The sequence below is a fragment of the Lontra canadensis genome, unplaced genomic scaffold (assembly GCF_010015895.1).
Source record: "Lontra canadensis isolate GAN:19392208 unplaced genomic scaffold, GSC_riverotter_1.0 scaffold1, whole genome shotgun sequence".
In the NCBI taxonomy this organism is placed as follows: Eukaryota; Metazoa; Chordata; class Mammalia; order Carnivora; family Mustelidae; genus Lontra; species Lontra canadensis.
Genome location: NW_022630995.1, coordinates 131,707,514 through 131,731,553, shown reverse-complemented (window position 1 = coordinate 131,731,553; position 24,040 = coordinate 131,707,514). Strand labels below are relative to the sequence as shown.

General features: G+C 41.9%; 1 pseudogene; it reads left to right on the top strand.

Moving 5' to 3' along the window:
* Positions 1-381: 381 nt before the first annotated feature.
* LOC116869473 lies at positions 382-1,024 on the top strand (annotated as a pseudogene).
* Positions 1,025-24,040: the final 23,016 nt, after the last annotated feature.

The following is a 24,040-nucleotide window of genomic DNA, read 5'->3' as shown; positions in this document are numbered from 1 at the left end:
AGCATACCTTTCTTAAAAGAATAATTGTTTGGTTTACAGCTGTATACATTGAACCTTTTTGATAACATATTTCTAGTTGCCAACCCCTGACCCTCAGAAGAATTACCATGGTATTCTGGCACACTTGGGTCGCTCAGTTGGTTGAGACTCTGTCTTCGGGTCAGGTTGTGATCCCAGAGTTTTGGGATTGAGCCCAGAATCTGGCTCCCTGCTCTATGGGGAGTCTGCTTCTCCCCCCTGCGTGTGACTTCTCTCTCTGATTGATAAATAAAATCTTTAAAAAAAATTAACAATGGTATTCCAGTAATGGTATGTGAGGGTTATCTTTGCCCATCTGATATGGTATAGTTCATTGTAGTACATTGCATTTTTTAAAGTTACATGTGTGGCACCCTGGAGCTTTTCTGTGATGTGTGGTCCCTGTACTCCTGCCTGGGCTTCGAGGTCCTGATACTAGAGCTGATACGACAGCATCTGAAACGTAAGTGTCATTGCATCGGTTATGAAAGACAGATACAGGCAACCAACTCTGCCTCCCTACAACACCCAGTACCTGAGAAATGACATTAGGCTCCTGGGACAGCATGTCCCAAGTTCCCATCTGGTTCCCCAAGGATGATTTCTCTGTCCTTGAGAGGAACATTTATTGGCCCTGCGATTCCTCACCAGTGTCACCTTGGAGCACCGAGAAATGCTGGGAAAGTGTCTGGGGAACTATGGATGAGCATCTGGGCTCAGGGTGAAAAGATCTCCAAGCCTCAGAATGTCCTAGTTGTTGCGGAGAAGGCTGACATGTGTACAGAACAAGTCCAAGGACTTCCTGAAAAGACCTCAATACCAAAGGTGAAGAATGACTTAAAGGAGACCTCCAAGGCAGCCTGCAGATTGGGGGGGCCCATCTGGGTGGCCAAACCCATGTGTTACTTGGCTCAGACCAGGTGCAGTTGCTGGTACCGGCTGGGAGAGAAGTGGATGGGCTCTGCCTCCAGCCATGAATGCCAGACTTGAAGGATGGCCGGGGTGAGTGAATCGCAGACCGTTAATTGACTTAACGTCGTCTTCTGTGCCACACCAGGACTCTGGTTTCTCTGATAAAGGTTCCTCTTCGGCCCGTGGGGGGTGGGGAGGGTGTGTGTGACTTGTTACTATCTCTCGTCTCAAAGGCTGCTTCTACTGCCATGCCTCAAAAGTATATTCCAGGAGCCGCCAATAAACTTGATACCATCAAGTAAATACACATAGGAGTAGCTTCAAGTTTACTTTTGTTTCAGTTATTCCCTTCAGTGATACCTTTCATATTTATGTCAGATCTGTTTATCTACTATTGTACATATGTAATCTGTATGCTCACCTAACCTGTATGTACACAATACATAAATACATAAACACAAACGTACTTCCATAATGTTTGTATACATCATACATACCTATGGGAGTGAACTTTGTTGCTAGTATTTTCCATTGTTGAAATTGCTTTTAACCTTTTTCCCATGATTTGCTTTTGCTATAAAGAAGTCTCATTTATATTGACTTGCCAAACATTTTTAGTTGCTTTTGATCGTTAATCTCCAATCTATTTAAAATATTCCCAACATTTTATCAAACTTCTCTGATGTCTAACATTTCAGTAACCTTTCTACTAAAAGATTGTATATTTAACAACATAAACATCGCTCCTTTGTTTTCTTTTGAGCCATGGTTGATAGTTTGTGAATAATCGTCTAATTTTTTCATGTTAAATACAAATGATTTATTTAAACTGTGTGTTGTGTGTATAGCAGTTTTAAGATCTCTGTCTTTTCCTTTGTTTTATGAGACTTGGAGCCTTTATGAGTCATTTTCACAGGTGGATACTAGAGTCTCTCCTGTGTGGCTTTGAAATGTTTTATAATTTAGGTTTCTGTATTTAAATTAAATGAATTGACTTTTATATATAGCAGTAAATGGAGTCCAGTGTCCATCTGGATAACCAGTTGTCTCCAAACCATTTATTGAATATCCTCACTGATCTGCATGGGAGATTTATCCCACAGCCAGTTTCCATGTGTTTGACTCTGTGTCTGGATTCTCTCTTCAGTTTTGTGAGTCTGTTAGCCTATCCCTGCACCAGTACAACAGTTTCATAATTACTAAGACATTATTTAATAATTACTATGTTCATGTCTGGTAAAATATTTGTTTTGCTCCTTCTCTCTGGAATGTCTTGATTCTTCTTGTTTTGTTCTTCAGCTTATCTTAATGCTATTAAAATAATGTCTGGGGATTTTATTGGGATCACCCTGAAGTCATAATTTTAATTGGCACCTTTGCTATATTGTGTGTTGTCATGTATGCCTATGGTGTCCTGCATTTATAAAGGTATTCCTTAATACCTTCCCCTGAATATTTGATTTTCTTCACAATATGTACTTACTTTAATTTCTAGCTATTTAATATTTTTTTCTATCTAATATTTGATGCAGTTATAAAACTTTACTCAATACACAGTGTTGCTAATGAATACACAATGATGAATATACAGTGTTGATAATCAACAATGTTAACATTAGTTTAAGGGACACAGCATAGTGATTCGATAAGTCTGTTACGCTGTGTTATCACCAGTGTAGCTATCCTCTGTCACCATACAGCACTATTCCAATATCATATTCTCTGTGCTGTACCTTTATTCCTGTGACTTACTCATTCCATAACTGGAAGCCTATATCTCCCTCTCCCTTCACCCATTTTGTCCATCTCCTTGCCCCTTCTGCTCAGTCCTCTGCGTTGTCTTTTTCTGCCCTTTTTTCCCCCCCCGTTGTTCATGTGTGTGTTTTTTAGATTCCACATAAAAGTGGAATAATACTCTAGGTCCGTCTGTGTTGTTGCAAATGGCAAGATCTCATATTCTTTTATAGCAGAATAATTCCATTGTGTGTAGTATATATGCCACACCTTTATTGATGGACAACTAGGTTGTTTCCCTATCTTGGCTAGTGTAAATAATACTGCAATAAACGTAGGTAAAATTTTCACTTCTTAAACATTGTTAACTTTTTTTTTTTTGTTGTTGCCCACATACTGATACACATTATATACACATTTCACAATAATGCTGCTATAAATAACCCCCAGGCGGCTGGGTGGCCCAGTAGGTTAAGTGTCTGCCTTAGGCTCAGGTCCTGATCTCAGGGTCCTGGGATTTACAATACCTTCTACTACTCTTAATCGCTCTCAAATAAGCTTTAAAACAAAGATATCCTCAATATTTTACCTGGGTTCCTGTGAGTTTTCTAAAAGACAATTATGTTTTTTGGGGCGTTTTTTTTGAAGATTTAATTTTTTTGATAGAGGGAATATAAGCAGGGAGAGGGGGAAGCAGGCTCACTGCTCAGCAGGGACCCCCCCCCCCCCATGAGGGACTTGATCCCAGGACGCTGGGACCATGACCTGAGGCCAAGGCAGATGCTTAACCGTCTGAAGCACCCAGGCGCAGCAAGATAGTTAGGTTTTTGCAGATAATACCTTAGTTCTCAATCTCCCTAATTTACATAATCTTTTAAAATAAACAACCCTCAAGATTTTATCTGGATTCTTGAGTCTTCTAAAAGACAATACATTCTTGCAGGTAATACCTTTGTTTCCTTTCCATGCTTAAGATGTTTTGGGGGTCACCTTATGGAGCTGGTTCCAGCCTGTATAATTGGGCTGCTGGACTGTCATCACCCTAACCCACTGACCAGTCATAGCATCACTAGAGCAGAACAGCTAGACATTATGTATACACTTACTTGATTTAAAAAAAATATATATGTATTTTATGTATTTGGCAGAGAGGCAGGCAGAGAGGTGGGGGGAAGCAGGCTCCCTGCTGAGCAGAGAGCGCAATGCGGGTCTCGATCCTGGAACCCTGAGATCATGATCCCAGGACCCTGAGATCATGACCTGAGCTGAAGGCCGAGGCTAAACCCACTGAGCCACCCAGGTGCCCCTATTTGATGTTTTTTGAAAAACACTGCATCACTTACAAATTGTTCTTGCTGAAAAATTTGGATCTGAATTCAGCAAACCTTTGCAGCTACCTTGTAGTTGATCACAAACACGGGAATAAGCTAAATGATACTATGAGGAAACAATACAATTACGTGGAAATTATCCGGGAGAATGACCTAGTCACTTCAATAAATAGTATCCAGAAACAAATGCGCAAAAAAAAAAAAAGGCCAGTTGGAACTGAAAATTCCTGTACTTGTTCTTAGAAAAGGCCAAGAAGCAATGGAACGGAAAATTTCTAAATGTGAAACCTGGAACTTTGGATTGTGATTTGAACAAACCAAATTCAAGAAGGCATTTATTAGCCACTAGAGGAAATTTGAATATGGATTAAATATTTAAAGCATTGGTTATTTTCTTAGGTATTCTATAGGTAGGATAATGTCCATATTTTTATTTATTTATTTATTTTAGAGATTTTATTTGAGAGCATACGTGGGGGGAGGTGCAGAGGGAGAGGGTGAAGCAGACTCCCTGATGAGTGGGAATCCTGTCACAGGGCTCAGTCCCAGTACCCTGAGGTCATGTCCCAAGCTGAAATTAGACACTCAACTGACTGAGCCACCCAAGCACCCCAGTGTCCATATTTTAGTAGTAGGTGCTTATGTGTGTGTGTGTATGAAATGACAGCAACTGTAAGGGCCTATTTAGCCAGAGCGACTCCATCTTGGCTAAAAGCCATTTCGTTGTTTGTGCAGTAAAACTTAAACTGACCCTGCCACTGCCCGCTCCCCCCCGCCCCCGAGAAACTTACTTAAAAGCAAGTCTGGGAAACCAGCAGAATGTGGTCAGCCAGTTCCTAATAACAGAGCCCAGAATACAAGGCCAGGTTGGCCAGTTCCTGATAACAGAGCCCAGAATACAAGGACGAGTCAGGCCAGGTGGAGACATCCAATCAGTAAAACACACATACTGTCTCCTTAACCACCAAAGAATGTAAACTCCGCCTTTTGGGAGCCAATTCTGACCAGAGTGCTAGGCAAGTTCAAACAGCTGCTATAGGACCATTATAATTCAATTGGCCACCTGCATGTGGACTAACATGACTATGCAACTTTCTGTGTATGTTACAGTCTCATTGGTCAACCTATGTGTGACCAGGCTTTTGCTCTATAAAAGTTAGTCTGTGAGGCTGGGAGGGGTCGCTCCCCTCATAGGCGGCCCTGACCAGTCAGTCAGTCAATTCTTGAGCCTGTAAGCTGGGGGTGGTCTCTCTCTTCGGAGACGGCCCTGGGTGGTCAGTCTGACTTCGAATGCTTAGCACAGAATAGAGCTTTGCGTAACAGTCTCGTTCCCCCGATGGATCAGTCTAACTTTTAATACTTGTCATAAAATAAAACTTTAAATAACTTTCACTTTGTGTCAGTCTCGTTTCGTTTAATAACGGACCTAACACAACCAAAAGGGGAAAATTGAACAGGAATTAACAAACTCAATAAATGTTGAATGAGGGTTAATGGAAATACGCGGTTTTAAGAATTTTGTTCTTCCTGCTCCTGTATATCTTTTAAACGGTTTCATATTAATTTTTTTTTAAAGATTTTATTTATTTGACAGAGGGAATACAAGCAGGGGGAGTGGGAGAGGGAGAAGCAGGCTTCCATTGAGCAGGGATCCTCCTGACAGGGCTCCATCCCAGGACCCTAGGATCTTGATCTGAGTTGAAGGCAGACACTTCACGACTGAGCCACCAGGGGGCCTTCATAGTAATTATTTTTAATAGTAGATTGATAGGTACCACATTCCGGTGCATAAAGGAATGAGATAGATGAACGGTTTGGGGGTAGTTTAAAATGATCTGTAATATTTAATTTTTTTAATATTAAATTATTGGATCAAATACAATTTTAAAAAAAATTTTTAAAGATTTTATTTGACAGAGTGAGACACAGAGAGGGAACACAAGCAGGGGGAGGCACTGAGGGAGAAGCAGGCTTCCTGCTGAGCAGGGAGCCCCAATAGGGGCTCGATCCCAGGACCCTGAGATCATGACCTGAGCCGAAGGCAGATACTTAACAACGGAGTCCCTCTGGCATCCTATTTTATTCTACATGAATTAGTTACACCTCAGTTTGGAAGAAAGCATTATGAAGGATCTTTTGTTTATTTTTTTAAGACATTTTATTTACTGAGATGCCTAGGTGACTCAGTTGGTTAAGCATTTGCCTAGCTCCCATCCTGATCTCAGGGTCCTGGGATGGGATAGAACCCCAAGTTGGGTTCTCAGAGGGAAGTCTGCTGCTTCCTCTCCCTCTGCTCCCCACCCCAGCTTGTGCTAAGTCTAGTGTGCCGCTAGTGTACTGTAAGAGTGCCTTGGGTGTTTTGCCTTGTAACCTTGATTTGAATCTTTGTTTTGACAAAGACATAGGCAGCAGTAGCAGAAGCACTGTAGATGTTTTATAGAGTCTTCGTGAGCTATCTGCTTGAGGACCATGGAGCTCAGTAATTCAAATCTTCATATAATGATGGTTACTTACACAGCGACTGCCCTTGCCCCACACATGGGACTATGCAGGATATCACAGAGAGAGAGTCTTTACCCTGAGTGCTCTACAGAGCAGGAGCCAATGTCTAGTGAGACGTTCAGTCAGTCATGGGTTAGAGACTTTCCCCTGAAACTATACAGGTCACAGCTGATGCCAGAATCTAGACACACAACTCATTCTAAGACCTGCAGTTAGGTCTAGACTGAGACACATGACCCACAACCACATTAGAAAAGAGCTCAACCCTTTCTTCTATCCCTAAATGCCAATAATTATGAAACCATCTGACACAGGACAGTTAAATCTAGTCAGTTAAGCATCTGCCTTCCCCTCAGGTCATGATCTTAAGGTCCTGGGAATGAACTTCACATCTGGCTCACAACACAGCCCTGAGAGCTCCCCCTCTTCCTGCCAATCAGTCTCATCTTGTCCATCCTTGGAGCGCCACACAGCACAGTCTCTCTGTTTACCGAGAGCTCTGAATCTGGCTCCCTTTATACTCATAATCCTGTATGGAGTTTCCTTTCCTTTTGTCCTATTGGACAGACTCCAGATGCAATCAACATCAGGGAATGACGGGCCCCTGATAATGTTTCCCATCTTCCTCTCTGCATCTTCTGCACAGGGGTGGGGGTGGGGCGTGAGGGGTGGGGAAGATTTGACTCACTGTCCCATGTTCCCACTTCCTATTACTTCTCCAGTGAAACTGCTCTAATTTAATCAGAGGTCTGATTGCTGGGTCTCTGGAATACTTTGAAGAGAGTGCATCTTGTCTTTCTCAAGCGTGCAGATGCCGGGCTGGGTGACTAGCTACAGCTTGTTCTTTCTCAGGCAGTTTTAATTTCTTTCTCAGGCAGCTTTTAATTGCTTCTGCCCTTTAAAGAAGGTGTTCCAGAATGAGTCCTTGCCTGTCTTCTGGATTCACAAGCTCATTTTATCCTCCCACCTAGGAGATAAGCTTCCAGGAGCAACATCTCTCCTTCCCCTGCTCCTTCTGGAGCTGGGGACTTTGGAGGAGGTGTTGGGAAGGTGGGGGAGGGGCTGATGCCTGGGTGGTGCCATAGCAGCTGTAGGAGCAGACTTCCCTAGGTGGACTGTATCAGGATTTTGCTTTGAAAGGCTTGGGCATTGAGTTTCAATAAGTCTCAGCGACTCTGGCATTTTTGTAATATCCTTGGTAATCTCATTCACACCACATTTTTCCAGCCACTGCCCTAGTGATAACCTATACCTTCAGACTGGATATATCGGTCAATGTGTTGTCATTTATACGTACAACATCTACCTGACATCCTATTCACTGACAGCTCATTCAGTCATTCAACAAACTTGTTGAGTGCTCACTGTGCGTGGACCCTGCCCAGCAGTCTGGAACACAAGGGTAACAGAACATTTCCCACCAGCAAGGAGCCACAGTGCAGATGGGAGAGAGATGAGCCACAGAATGAAGGTTCTGGCCTCTTTTTCATGAGGATGGCCAGCTCCTGAGGAGACAGCATAAGGATTTTCCTTTGTCAAGGGAACAAATGCCTGTACTCCAGAATGAGCTGCTGTTATGGTTTTCAAGAAGTAAAGTGACGGGGCGCCTGGGTGGCTCAGTGGGTTAAGCCTCTGCTTTAGGCTCAGGTCATGATCTCAGAGTCCTGGTATTGAGCCCCGTGTCGGGCTCTCTGCTCTGTGGGAAGCCTGCTTCTCCCTCTCTCTCTGCCTGCCTCTCTGCCTGCTTGTGATCTCTATCAAGTAAATAGATGGAATCTTTAAAAAAAAAAAAAAAAAAAAAAAGAAGTAAAGTGACATCCTGTGTACGATAGGAAAGTCTCACATGGCAGTTACGCCATGGAGTTACACAGTGATTTCTCATCTCCATTTGCCTTTCAAGAGTTAATTACTACTAATGACTTCTGGTTGAAACTTCCCATTGATCTCTGCTTACACAAGAAAACAGTTCTATGAGTAGGAGTATATATGTATAGAACAATGCCCTTTGTTTACCTCCAAACAAGAGTAACCTATGTGTTCTAGTCTACAATTGCCCATTTGTCATTTATTTTTGTCCTCTATCACCATATGTACTGATGCTACTTTAAAACATGTTGCCAAGGGGCACTTGGGTGGCTCAGTTGGTTAAGTGTCTGCCTTTAGTTCGGGTCATGATCCCAGGGTCCTGGGATCAAGCCCTGCATTGGGCTCCTTGCTCAGAGGGGAGCCTGCTTACCCCCTTCCCCTTTTTGTGCTCTTTCTCTCTGTCGAATAAATTTTAGAAATCTTAAAAAATTAAAAAAAATGTTCTCAAATTTAAGGAAGTCTGAATGGGAAATACTAAAAATAAAGTGGGTATTTTTTGAAGAACCTGTAAGCTCTCCATTCTTTTTTTTTTAAAGATTTTTTAAAAATTCATTTATTTGACAGACAGATCACAAGTAGGCAGAGAGGCAGGCAGAGAGAGAGAAAGTAGGCTCCCCGGCTCGATCCCAGGACCCTGAGATCATGACCTGAGCCAAAGACAGAGGCTTAACTCACTGAACCACCCAGGCGCCAGTAAGCTCTCCATTCTTAAAGATTAGTATTTCCCACAGTATATTTGGCCCTCTGGTTTGTTCCTCAAGAATAGCTCTTGGAGTGCCTGGGTGGCTCAGTTGTTAAATGTCTGCTTTCAGCTCAGGTCATTATCTCAGGGTCCTGGGATCGAGCCTCGCATTGGACTCTTTGCTCAGTGGAGAGACTGCTTCCCCCTCTCTCTCTGCCTGTCTCCCTGCCTGCTTGTGATCTCTCTCTCTCTGTCAAATAAATAAATAAAATCTTAAAAAAAAAAAAAGAATAGCTCTCATTTGTGTAATTATTAACCATGTGATATGCACTGTGTGAAGTTCATCTAAATGTCTAATAGAATTTCCTCTTCACATCTGAGAGATCGTGATGATTACTTCCCATTTAAAGATCACATCACTGTGTAATGGGAAAATGAGCGCTAGTATGAGTAATTCATCCAAAGGCACAGAATCCCTCCTCTGCATTCCCACAGCACCTTTTATATTATTCATACAGGGGTTGGGATTTTTCATTTTGGAATTTTTTATGGTATTGGCAACTAAATTGGCAATTTTATATTTAAGATTATACCCCAGATTAATATTGTAATTCTGTTAGATTTTTTCAAACAGTACATGACTTTTGTATTTAAGAAACGACTTCAGGCTGTATTTAAATTTAATTTTTAAAATTTATTTTTATTATGGTAAAAAACACATAACATTTAATTTATCATTGTAAACATTTTAAAATGTACAGTTCAGTAGTATTAAATATATTCACATAGCTGTGCAACAAGTCTCTAGTAATTTTTTTCATTTTGCAATATTGAAATTCTACATCTGTTAAACAATAATTCCCCAACCCTCCTTCCCTTAGCCCTTGGTAACCACCTTTCTACTTTCTGTTTCTATGATTCTGTGATTTTGACTCTATATTCCATTTAAGTGGAACCATAAAATATTTGTTGTCTGTAACTGACTTCCTTTGTTTTGGCCTGACATCCTCGAGATTCATCCATCCTGTAGCATGTGCTGGGATTTCTGTTTTGGACCTGTGCATCTGGAGACTCATTCGAAATCCAGGTGGATGGTTCCATTAGATGTTGCATACAGAATGATGGTCCAGAAACGGGATAAGCTACAGAAAAATTTTGAGCCATCAGCACAAAGATGTCTTAAATAGTGCTAAGAAGGGATGATACCTAGGGAAAGAAGTTAAAGATATAAAAAGAGTACTCTCTGCACAATGCCCAAGGTAGTACAAAGTAATGAGTGGACAGATACTGACACTTAGTGGCAAACATGGAAAACAGCTAATTCAAATGCACATTTCTTCCAGCAGATTAACAAAAATTAAACAGATCTTAAAAATCCAATTGGCGAGAACTGTGAGAAAAATCATACAGTCAGTAGAAATGCTATGGGTTCAGACTTTCTTCTTTATGCTTTTTAAAAACAGAGGTAAAATGTACATGCCCTTAACGGTTTACTGTGGTTACGTGCAACATGACGGATTTAATACAGAGATTGTCAATATTACTCAGCGGAAATTCTCAGGACGTTTGACTCACTAATTCAATTTCTAAGATTTATAGAAATACTACAGAGAGGATTGCAGAAGTTGCCATTAATAACAGACTAGTTAGAGGCTCCTGGCTGGGTCTGTCTGTGGAGCATGGAACTCTTAATCCGAGGGTTATGAGTTTGAGTCCCATGTTGGGTATAGAGATTACTTAAAAATAAAGTCTTTAAAAAAATAACAGACTGTTTAAATTGTGGCACATGACATCCCACAGCAGTGTTTAAAATGAAAGAGCTACACATAATGCACTTAACAATGGTAACTTGATTGGAAACCTGGAGGCAGCTAATTTAATCTTACTCTTTAGTTCTGACTACATTGTCATCATTTCATGCAAGGCCACACACTTGTTGGTTTGGGGGGCTTTTATTTTTAGATTTTATTTATTTATTTGAGAGAGAGGGGTGAGGAGCAGAGGGAGAAGCAGAATCCCCATGAGCAGGGAGTCCGATGAGATGTGGGGCTCGATCCTGGGACTTGGGGATTATGACCTGAGCCAAAGGCAGGAATTTGACTGAGCCACCCAGGCGCCCCTCTTGGTTTTTTGTTTGTTTGCTTTTTAATTTCTCTCCTCTTTCTCTATCCTCACTCTTATTCTCCACACCCCCACTGAGGATCCACTTGATGCGTGTCATTTTTCTTTAAGTATGGATGTATTCTTGTAAAATATTAAGTACTGCTTTGTGTGTGTGTCTGTTTAATTTACTGATGCATACATCTTATCTGCATACAGTTGACCCTTGAAAAATATATGGATAGGGGCACTGACCCCTGAGCAGTTGAAAATCAATGTATAACTTTTGCCTCCCCTAAAACTTAACTACTAATAGACTACTATTGACCAGAAGCCTTTCTGATAACATAAACAGTAGATTAATGCAGATTTTGTAAATTATATGTATTATATACCATATTTTTACAATAAAGTAAACTAGAGAAAATATTAAGAAAATCATAAGAGAAAATACATTTAGAGTACCTTACTGTATTTACTGAAAAAAAAATTCATATGTGAGCATAGCATAACGTTTAGACTTGTCAAATCGCTATGCTGTACACCTGAAATTAATGTGTCAACTATACTTAAATCCAAAAAAAGAAACAAAATCCATGTATAAGTGGATGCATGAGTTCAAATTCATGCTGTTCAAGAGTCAACTGTATACTGCATAGAAATTGATTTAAATTTATTTTATATTGGTTCCTGATTTTTACTTACTGGTCTTCACTTATTTATTTAAAAATTTTTTTTTCAAAGATTCCATTTATTTATTTGACAGACAGAGATCACAAGTAGGGAGAGAGGCAGGCAGAGAGAGAGAGGAAGGGAAGCAGGCTCCCTGCTGAGCAGAGAGCCCGACTCGACTCCGGGCTCGATCCCAGGACCCTGGGATCCTGACCTGAGCCAAAGGCAGAGGCTTTAACCCACTGAGCCACCCAGGTGCCCCTTATTTTAGATTTTTAAAAAGATTTACTTATTCACTTCAGAGACAGAGAGAGAGAGAGCAGAGGGAGGGGCATAGGGAGAGGAAAAGGGAAAGAATCTTGAGCAGATGCTTGGCTGAGCTTGGAACCCTATGCAGGGCTTGATCTCGTAACCCTGAGATCACAGCCTGAGTTGAAATCAAGAGTCAGATGCTTAACTGACTGAGCCACCCGGGCGCCCCACTGGTCTTACTTATATACAGTATTGGTATTTTATACACACACACGTGTGTGTGTGTGTGTGTGTGTGTGTGTGTGTGTGTGTATGTTGCATTTTCTAGAATGTCCCATACTTGGAATCATACAGTATGTGGCCTTCTCAGAATGACTGCCTTCACTTAGTAATATGCATTTAAGTTTCTTCCCTGTCTTTTCTTTTTTTTTTTTTTTCAAGATTTTATTTATTTATTTGACAGACAGAGATCACAAGTAGGCAGAGATGCAGGCAGAGAGAGAGAGGAGGAAGCACAGCAGAGAGCCCGATGTGGGGCTCGATCCCAGGACCCTGAGATCATGACCTGAGCTGAAGGCAGAGGCTTAACCCACTGAGCGACCCAGGCGCCCCTTCCCTGTCTTTTCATAGCTCAATAGCTCACTTCTTCTCAGCACTGAATAATATTCCATTTTCCAGATATTTCATAGTTTATTTATCCATGCACCCACTGAAGGATATCTTGGTTACTTCCAAGTATTAGCAACTGTGAATAAAGCTGCTGTAAACATGTGTGTAAAGGTTTTTGTGTGGACATCAGTTTTCAACTCCTTTGGGTAAAATACCAAAGAGCATGCTTGCTGGACTGTATGCTAAGAGTAAGTTTAATTTTGTAAAAAGGCAGAAGTCATAAAATTTGAGATCAGAACAAATGACAGTTTTACTTTAATGTACTAACACTAGATATGAGGTCTACCTCCTTAACCAATTGTCGGGTGCACAATACTGTTTTGATAGCTATGACGTTGTACAGCAGATCTCTAGGACTTACTCATTTTGCGTAGCTGAAGCTTTATACCCATTGAGGAGCAACTGCACATTTCTCCTGCCTCCCAGCCCCAGCAACCACCATTCCACTCTCTGCCTTTAGGAGTTTGCCTATTTTATTTTTATTTTTTAAATATTTTTAAATATTTTATTTATTTATTTGACAGAGGGAGAGATCACAAGTAGGCAGAGAGGCAGGCGTCGGGGGGGGGGTGGGGGGGATGTGGGGCTTGATCCCAGGACTCTGAGATCATGACCTGAGCCTAAGGCAGAGGCTTAACCCACTGAGCCACCCAGATGCCCCGAGTTTGCCTATTTTAGACACTTCTTATATAGGAAATCACGTAGGACTTGTCCTTTTGCGACTGGCTTATTTCACTTAGCCTGACGTCCTCAAGGTTCATCCTGTTGTCAAATATGGCAGAATTTCCTCCCCCCCTTTTTTTAAAGGTCCAATAATATTCCACTGTGTGTACACATGTTTTCTGTACCCATCCATCCACTGATGGTTATTTCCACATCTTGGGTACTACTATGAACAATGCTGTAATGAACATAGGAATGCTACTATCTCCTTGAGATCCTGATGTAAATGTTTATTTATTTTTATTTTATTTTTTTTAAAGATTTTATTTATTTATTTGTCAGAGAGAGAGAGGGAGAGAGAGCGAGCACAGGCAGACAGAATGGCAGGCAGAGGCAGAGGGAGAAGCAGGCTCCCTGATGAGCAAGGAGCCGGATGTGGGACTCGATCCCAGGATGCTGGGATCATGACCTGAGCCGAAGGCAGCTGCTTAACCAACCGAGCCACCCAGGCGTCCCCTGATGTAAATGTTTAAAAATAAATACCCAGAAGTGGGGTTGTCAGGCCATGCAATAGTTTTGGTTTTAGTTTTTGAGGAATGTCTGTACTGTTTTCCATAATGGCTGCAACAAACTGATTTTTAAGGTGATTCTCTGAGTAGACTAAAAGCACAATTCCAAGGATAAATTTGAGTTAAGCCAACACGACTTTGGGGATTGAGGGGTGTTGGAGAAGGTTACCTGAAGAGAGTGATATGAAACAGATCAAGCTGTGGTACCAAAAGCACATTTCGGAAGCACTTTCTTTCTTTCTTTTTTTTTTTTTAAAGATTTTATTTATTTATTTGACAGAGATTATAAGTAGGCAGAGAGGCAGGCAGAGAGAGAAGGGGAAGCAGGCTCCCTGCTGAGCAGAGAGCCGATGTGGGGCTCGATCCCAGGACTCTGAGATCATGACCTGAGCCGAAGGCAGAGGCTTTAACCCACTGAGCCACCCAGGTGCCCCTGGAAGCACTTTCTAATAGGTGATACGGCTCAGAGGTTTAGGATCTGGATTCGGGCACCAGACTGTCTCTACCACTTATTGGCAATATAACTCTGGAAACTTTCCCATTCTTTACTTCAGTTTCCTAAGCTCTAAGGTGGGAAGCAAACTAGCATTTAACTCACAGGAGTTGACATGAGCATTACGTTAAGTGAGAGAGCACAGACGCAACAGTATTTTTTTACCCAGGGATAAGACCCTGAATATCTGCATTGACACTTCCCAGTGGGTTGTTTGGCATCTCCAGGGACCCTGTGGATATTGTTGGGGTGTTATGTATCATTTAAGTGCACTGTCCTTTACATCCAGAAATCCCGAGAGAGATGGATATAGATACATGTTTGGTGAGGTACAGGTGTTGGTAATGGTACAGACGTAGGTATAGGTAGAGATATGGATGTACATGTACTTGAAGGAACTCCAAGAGTATGTTGAAAGAGCTTGCCAGAGGAGGCAAGCTCTTTCAGATGAGGATTGATCAGATGAGGAGGCCCATGAGGCAGCTGCTTAGGTTTCAAGCCAGTCTGATCTTTTTTTTCTTTTCTAGAGAGTCTTTTTTTTTTTTTAATTTAAAGATTTTGTTTATTTGTCAGGGAAAGAGAGAGAAAGAGAGAGAGCAAAAGCAGTGGGGAGTGGCAGGCAGAGGGAGAAGCAGGCTCCCCGCTGAGCAGGGAGCCCAATGCAAGACTCGATCCCAGGATCCTGAGATCATGACCTGAGCTGAAGACAGACACTTCATGGACTGAACCACCCAGGCGTCCCCAAGCCAGCCTGATCTTCAGAAGCCACGGTGGCCATTGGGACCATCGTGCGGTGGAATTTGAGTTGAATGGTGGCTGCACCGAAGTGCCAAAAGGTCCTTGTCCTAAAGGAGAAACAAAGAATGAGTTCGTTCTTAGCCATGGTCACCACAAATGGCAGTCTTGAGCTCGAGAGGGTCAGAAGTCCCAAGTGAATATTTAAATTTGATGTGCTTCTAATCAAAAGTTTCCAAGAACACCAATGAACTGATACTACAGTCTCTGTGGGAGAGTAATTGTCCAAGAAGCATCAAGAGAATTCTAAGCAAAAAAGACCAGGGACAGATGGTAGACTTCCTGTAGTTCATATCAACTTATAAAGTCTTATTATTGACCTAAGAATAGATACACCATTGAAACAAATTAAAAAGCTCAGAGAACACATCTATTATTATTCAGGACACAAACACACCATTTCCACTGTTATGTCTTCGGTACAAGCCACCTAATTTCTTGCTTAAAATACTGCACGAACTTCCCGTTGGCCTCCTCACTTCCATTTCTGCATTCTTACCATCTGTCCCACACGCTACAAGAATGATCTTTTGCAAAAAGCTTATCAAATCATGTCATTTTTCTACTTCAAACTCTGATGGTTGCTAAGTGCACAAATGTTCAGTTTTACTTGGAATTGCCAAGTTTTAAAACAAAACTGTTCTTTTTACAGATTTATTTATTTATTTTAGAGAAAGAGAGAATGTGGAGGGAAGGGCAGAGGGAGAAGGAGGGAGAGACTCTCAAGCAGACTCTGGGGTGAGCCTGGAGCCTTACTTTGGGCTCAGTCTCATGACGGTGAGATCATGACCTGAGCTGAAATCAAGAGTCAGATGTTTGCTGACTGAGCCACCTAAGGGCCCCTAAAACAAAACTTACAAAGTTGTTGAACCAATTTTCTCTCCCTTTATCTGGTTACATTGCCTCTTCTCCCTGTTCTCAGAGAAACTGCCTTTCTCTAAACTGTATCAAAACACCTATGGAGGGCACCTGGGTGACTCAGTTGGTTAAGCTGCTCAGGCCATGATCCCAGGCCATGATCCCAGGGTCCTGGGATGGAGCTCCGCCTTGGGCTCCTTGCTCAGCAGGAAGCCTGCTTCTCCCTCTCCCTCTCCCCCTGCTTGTGTTCTCTCTGTGTGTGTCTCTCTCTGTCAAATAAATACATACATCTTAAAGAAACAAACAACAACAACAACAACAAAATCTATGGATCTAGATGCTGATGACATTTTTTTCTGTGACTCTACATTTGAAAGTATATTCCAGTATTACATCAAGAAAAGGAATAAATGAGTGATACTCTCTTCTTTTAAACGTGATGTTTATTTTTCCTTTTTACTAAATTAAACAGGTATTTTAAAAATTCAGTCATAACTTTTTTAAGATTTTATTTGAGAGAGAGAGCGTGCACATGAGTGGGGGGAGGGGCAGAGGGCGAGGGAGAGGCAGACTCCCCACTGATGAGGGAGCCCAACGTGGGGCTCAATCCCAGGACGCCAGGATCATGACCTGAGCCAAAGGCAGCAAGGCAGCCAATTAACTGAATGAACCACCCAGGCACCCATTTGATTAAGTATCATAAAGACAACATTCTCCCTGTTAACCATTCCCCTAATAAAAAATAGCATCTCTGGACCCCAGAAGCCCCCTCGTGGCTATTCTCAATCATTACCCCTACACTCCTTCCCAAAGAAAACCAACTATTCTAACTTCTCACACTACAGATTAATTTTGCATATTTTGACCTTTATTCAATGAAAATTTACGCATTATGTTCTTGCTTCTATGCTCATTATGTATGGGAAATGCTTATGGATTTTGTGTTTTAGCAGTTCACTTTTCTTGCTGAATGGTAGTGCATTATCTGGACACACATTTGGGTTGTTTCTCTGCTTGTCAATTAAGAGTAGTATTACTACAGGGGCACCTGGTGTCTCCGTCGGTAAAGCATATGACTCTTGGTTTCAGCTCAGGTCATGATCTCAAGGTCTTGGGATTGAGTCCCATGTTAGGCTCTGTACTCGGCTTGGATTTTTTTCTCCCTCTCCCTCTGCCTCTCCCCAACCCTCTCTAAAAATAAAATAAATAAATCTAAAAAAGTACTATTACCAAAAAAATTAATAATATTACTGCAACAATTCTTGTACATGTATTTTGGTAGACATGAGTACCCGTTTCCATTGGCTGAACACCTAGGAGTAGACTTGCTGAGTCATAGGGTATGTCCACATTTAACTTACCAGGTTGCACCAAAAAAGTTTCCAAGGTAGTTATACCAGTATCTATTCCCAACTGCAAGGAAGGGTCTGTTTTTGACAAAGCTTCCCAGAAGATTCTTTTCTGAAGACCAATTTGAGAAATGTGGCTCTCACTGTTCTTTACATGTAGTGTGGGGTGGGGCCATAGGGAGATGATTAGAGCTAGCAAGGGCCTCCTTCTTATCTAGCATCTAGGTTAGTCCTCACCATTACCTGCCACTTGCTGATAAGCAGACTGAAGGTCAAAGACACTAAGTTAACCCAACATTAAATGCCTTAAAAACACATCCCTGGAATGCAGCAGTTTAAACTACAAAGACATTCAACACCTGTTTAGTGAGGACCTACTATAAGGTACATTGTGACAATGTACAAAGAAATGGGAAATGCCACCTGGGTTAAGTGTCATCACCTCCAAGTATAAACATGGAGAATTGACTATTCAGGAATGTCCGAGAAGACTTCCCATGGGAAGTGTAACCTGACAAGGGCAGGGTGGTGATATAGGCAAGTTTATATTTTGGCTAGAGAGTGGGGAACAGATTAGCAGGCTTGGGTCAACTTTTATAGGAGATCTGTGGTTGCGGTGAGATCTGAGAAAAGAAAGGGGTTCCTACGCTGGTGTGTGTGCAGTAAAGAACTAAGCTTGCCCAAAGAAAGCCCTCTGCCTCTGGCTCCTGGGAGGCAACCTCTAAACCCTTCCAGTATTCTGCCTGAAAGTCCTATCTTTGCATAGCTGGGGGCCTTGTGCCAAGCCACAGAGCCCAGGATAACAATGTCATTTATGATGTGATCCTGGGGCCATCTAGTATCACCTTGACCTCTGGAGGGGCTGGAGACAAAGGGTGAGCACTGAGGGCGGTTATCTGTGTTCTTTCAAACAACCGGGGTAAAAACTCCAAACCCTGAGGCTCAGGGGAACCTCCCTGGTTGGTAAATGTCATTGCAGGGAGAGATAAGCACTGTTTACACAATTCAACTGGGAAAGGCTCAAAGAATTCTCACTGCCTGGTCCTTCCTGACACTGACCTCCTGTCCCTGGTTTTCATCGTGTCCTCTTGGTGTAATAAACGTACTGGTTAGTATAACACTCATGGTGGGTTTTGTGAGTCTGACTAAGCAAATGACTAAAACTAAGGGTGATCTTAAGGACTTCCTAAACCTGTAGGAGTGATTAGAAAGCCAGAGTTTTCCGGGGCACCTGAGTGGCTCAGTACTTTGAGCGTCTGCCTTCAGCTCAGGTCATGATCTCAGGGTCCTGGGATGGAGCCCTGCATTGGGCTCTCTGCTCAGCAAAGATCCTGCTTCCCCCTCCCTCTCTGCCGGCCTCTCTGCCTACTTGTAATCTCTCTCTGTCAAATAAATAAATAAAATCTTAAAAAAAAAAAAAAAAAGTCCTGATTGACTGCTTTGGGGCCTTAACCTAAGTGATGATATTTTAGGCCTGTGGTTTTCTTTTTAACACAAGTAATTAGAATCTCTTTTAATATATCATTTTAAGTTTGTATCACATTCCAAGAGTGGACATACAGTAAATGTTGAGTTGGTAAGATATTTACAGTTTTTTGCTATTGTATATAATGATATGGTGAACGAGATGGCAGATAAAGCTTTTTATTTAAAAAAGATTATGTCTTGGGGCACCTAGGTGGCTCAGTCAGTTAAGCCTCTGCCTTTGGCTCAGGTCATGATCCCAGGGTCCTTGGATCGAGCCCCATGTTGGGCTCCCTGCTCAGTGGGGAGTTTGCTTCTCCCTCTCCCTCTGCTCCTCTCCCCCAGGGCTTGCTCTCTCTCACTCTCTCTCAAATAAATAAAATCTTAAAAAAAAAAAAAGATTATGTCTTTAGGAGAGAATTCTAAAACACAAGAAGAAATATAATAGTTTGATTCGTGCTTCCATATAATTCCCAGCGGGGTATGCTCACACCCCTCATCAGAGCTTATACCCTAAGGCATCACCAGCTTCAGAATGTTCATCAGAAATAAAACTTAGCTAACTTAATTCAGCAAAATCAACAAAATGTCACTTCATTTTGCATTTCCTTCTTTACTGGAGGAGTTGGCAACTATTTTTCAGTTTTATTTCTCTTTTGGGAGCTGTTGAATCACGGTTGTTGGTACCCTACCCGTTTTTGGAGAAAAGGCTCCCTTTGTATGCACCCTTTAACGCTGGAAAATATTATTTGTGGAAAATAGGATTCCTCCTCTGTCTTGTAAATTTGTTGTAGGAGGTTTAAGTTTGGAGATAAGATTTTTGATCTTTCCCATTGTGATTTCTTTGTCTTCAGAGATGATCAGGAAATGATATTTTAAGCCATGTCTATACCTTCAAGCCTCTGTCCACAGTCCAGTCCTCTCCCTCTCAGCTATCAGATCACCCTTTTCAATGAGGGAACGGCCACATGTGACCTCCATCGTACCACAGTCTTCAGCTCTAGGTCTCTGAGATTAGTGCAACTTCCCTCCTGAGTGGCAGAGCTTCAGATGGGGAATGGCTTCGTTGCTGGACTGGAAGGGGCATTTGGCAGAGAAGCCAATCATTGGATAGTAACATGTTTCTGCACAAAACAGATAGAGTGGAAATAGCAAATAAAGTGTTGGACTGATTACATGGGTGTAATTTTTAGAACTGGTTTCTTCTTGTTAAAATCTATAACTTGCCTCTCCTATAAAGTTGTTGTAATTTGAACCCCCCAACCTCCATCCACATTTCCTATAGTTAGGCTTCAAGGCTGGCCTTCACTCTGCATTTCGGTGCCATCACACTAGCAATTGTGGCTCATTGGATTTCTCCTAAGCAGTGACAAAGAGCAGAGAGACAGTATTTGTCCTTTTTGTTTAACCTTCATTTCTAGTAAAGATACACATGAAGATAAACCTTTCATTTTTCTACTAGGCTTATTACAAACAACAGGTCTGTGACGCCTGTAATCATTGCTAGTTTCTTTTTTTGTTTGTTTATTTTTTATTTTTTAAATTAACATATAATGTGTTATTTGTTTCAGGGGGCACAGGTCTGTGATTCATCAGTCTTACATAATACCCAGTGCTCATTGCAACACATGCCCTCCCCAGTGTCCATCACCCAGTTTCCCCATCCCCCTCCTCCTCTCCCCTCCAGAAACTTTCAGTTTGTTTCCTAACATTAAGACTCTTATGGTTTGTCTCCCTCTCTGGTTTCATCTTGTTTCATTTTTTCCTCTCTTCCCCTATGACCCTCTGCCTTGTTTCTTAAATTCCACATATGAGTGAGATCATATGATAATTGTCCTTCTCTGACTGACTTATTTTCCATCCATGCAAGATTTCTTCTTCTTCTTCTTCTTTTTTTTTTTTTGGATGGCTGCTTAATATTCCACTGTGTGTATATATACCACATTTTCTTTATCCATTCATCTGTTGATGGACATCTAGTTTCTTTCCACAGTTTGGCTCTTGTGGACATTGCTGATATAAACATTCAGGTGCACGTGCCCCTTCAGATCACTACATTTGTATCTTTAGGGTAAATACCCCATAAACAATTGCTGGGTCATAGGATAGGTCTATTTTCAACCTTTTGAGGAACCTCCATGCTGTTTTCCAGAGTGGCTGCACCAGCTTGCATTCTCATCATTGCTAGTTTCTAAGAAGCAACCACTCTCCTGATCTTCCTTTTCTTTCTCCCCTTCCTTCCTTCCTTGTGTTTATTTTATTCCTAAACTATATCCAAAATTGTCTGGACACTCCCTTAATTCATTCACACACACCTGGCCTTCCAGTACTTGGGTCTTGCAGGAGCCCCGTGGGGAGCCTCTGACCCGCTCTGATCCAGAGATGCTGCTCCCTGGGCTGTTGCCCAGACGTCATCTCGAGGAGTCCTTTGGTGTCTCCCTTGAGGTGCTTTCCCTTTCCCAGCTTCCCAGGTGCTTTTCCTTCAGAGGCCAGTCCCTTGCCCTGGTAGATTATATTTTTCAGCAGCTTCCAGGGGAATGAAGTGTGGGACAGAAAAGTTTGGAGTTCTTGCATGAATGCAAGTCTTCAGTCTATCCCTATGTTTAATGAAAAATTTGTGGAGATTAATTTAGAAGAATAACAGCATTTTTTACAGTGGAGAGTCTTCTGGCAGGCATCGCCTTCACTAAGTGACCCCAGTTTCTGTTTCCAGTAGCGATGGTCACCAATAGCACGTGTCTTTTGATGTGGTTCACTAAGTATTTAGCAGCACTTCTCTGCTAATCCTGCTAAGAGGCAGACCTGAGCCAAATCATGAGGGAACATCAGACAAACCTATCTGAAGGACAATCTACAAAATAACTACCCTCTGCTCTTCAAAGAGATCAATGTTATGAAACAGACAGATGGACTCGAAACTCTTCCAGATCAAAAGAGACTATGGAGATGTGAAATACACTACTTGCTCTGGCTTTCTCCAGCATTATAATCAAAGTTTTAGGGGCCAGTGGAGCATGTGACTCTTGATGTCAGGGTCATGAGTTCAAGCCCATGTTGGGTGTAGAGCTTACTTAAAAAAAATTAAAGAGAGGGACATCTGGATGGCCCAGCCAGTTAAGCATCTGCCTTTGGCTCGGGTCATGATCTCAGGGTCCTGGGATTGAGTTCCGCATGGGGCCCCCTGCTCAGTGGGGAGTCTGCTTCTCCCTCTGGCTCTGCTCCCCTGCTTGTAATCTCTCTCTCTCTGTCAAATGAATAAATAAAATCTTTTTTAAAAAAATTAAAGAGAGGGGCACCTGGGTGGCTCAGTGGGTTAAAGCCTCTGCCTTCAGCTCAGGTCCTGATCCCAGAGTCCTGGGATTGAGCCCCGCATCGGACTCTCTGCTCGGCGGGGGGCCTGCTTCCTCCTCTCTCTCTGCCTGCCTCTCTGCCTACTTGTGATCTCTGTCTGTCAAATAAATAAATAAAATCTTTAAAAAAAATTAAAGAGAGGGGCACCTGGGTGGCTCAGTGGGTTAAGCCTCTGCCTTCAGCTCAGGTCGTGATCTCAGGGTCCTGGGATCAAGCCCCGCATCAGGCTCTCTGCTCAGCAGAGAGTCTGCTTCGCTCTCTCTCTGTCTGCCTCTCTGCCTACTTGTGATCTCTATCTGTCAAATAAATAAATAAAATCTTAAAAAAAAATAAATTAAAGAGAAATTACATTTTAAAAAGTTCCTTTGGGGACGCCTGGGTGGCTCGGTTGGTTAAGCAGCTTCCTTCGGCTCAGGTCATGATCCCAGCGTCCTGGAATCGAGTCCCGCATCGGGCTCCTTGCTTGGCAGGGAGCCTGCTTCTCCCCCTGCCTCTGCCTGCCATTCTGTCTGCCTGTGCTTGCTCTCTCTCCCTCTCTCTCTCTGACAAATAAATAAAATCTTTAAAAAAAAAAAAGTTCCTTTGGGGCGCCTGGGTGGCTCAGTGGGTTAAGCCTCTGTCTTCAGCTCAGGTCATGATCTCAGGGTCCTGGGATCGAGTCCTGCATCGGACTCTCTGCTCAGTGGGGAGCCTGCTTCCTCCTCTCTCTCTGCCTGCCTCTCTGCCTACTTGTGATCTCTCTTTGTCGAATAAATAAATAAATTCTTAAAAAAAAATTTCCCTCAGTATTCCTCCATCAGTGTCTTTTGCATACATAAATATACAAACAATCAAACACTCTTTAGTTTGTATTTACACCAATGGGAGCAAGTTTGTGCAGTATTCTGCATGTCACTTTTTTTCACTGAAATATATCTGAAGTTTTAAAATATCCATCTACATAGATTGATCTCATCTATTTTTCAAGCTTTCACTAATTCTTCCATCAAAAGCCTGAATGAGATTTATATTTATGATAGGTGTTTTTTGTGTTGTGTGGTTGTTGTTGAGTCTGAGTAATTATTTTAGAATTGCAAGATAATTTGTATTGATTTCCAAACATTCTGTATAAAATAGGCACAGTAAATACCATATTACAGTTATTTTTCTAGAAACAGAGTGATAACAAGACTGTCTTCTGGTACTTGGGAAAAAATAACAAAAATTCCTTAGTGTTTAAACTGAGATTATATGACATCCTAAGTACCATTATAGCCAACTCACTCAAGATTTGGGCAAAATCCACCACATTATTGGTCCAAATGTCAAGACCAATAATGTCACACAAACTAGGTTTGGAAAGGTTCCTTACTCACATAAGGAGACTTTGTGGAAGCAAGATGGCCACCTGGAAAGGTCCAAGATGATTTCACAAAACAGGGAAAGAAGTGTGGTGGCTAGAGGGTGGGGCTGTACTGTGGGTTCTAGGAGGACAAGTTTTGTTTTGTTTGAACCTCCTACCCATGCCATGGGAGGGAGCACCAGGGGTTACCTAACCAGCTTGCCAGGATGTGAGGCAAAAGAAGAAGAAATGTGGGTAAGGTTTAAAGCTTAGCAGCACTCCAACATCAAAATGGAGTTGTACTTTTTATCAGAAGTACTATGAACATAGGACTCATCTCTGGCTACATGGACTGCAGCAGACTTTCAAGGAGATCCAATATGGAAGTAAGGCATAAGACTTCTGTAAACATATTACTGAGTGTAAACAAATATAATTT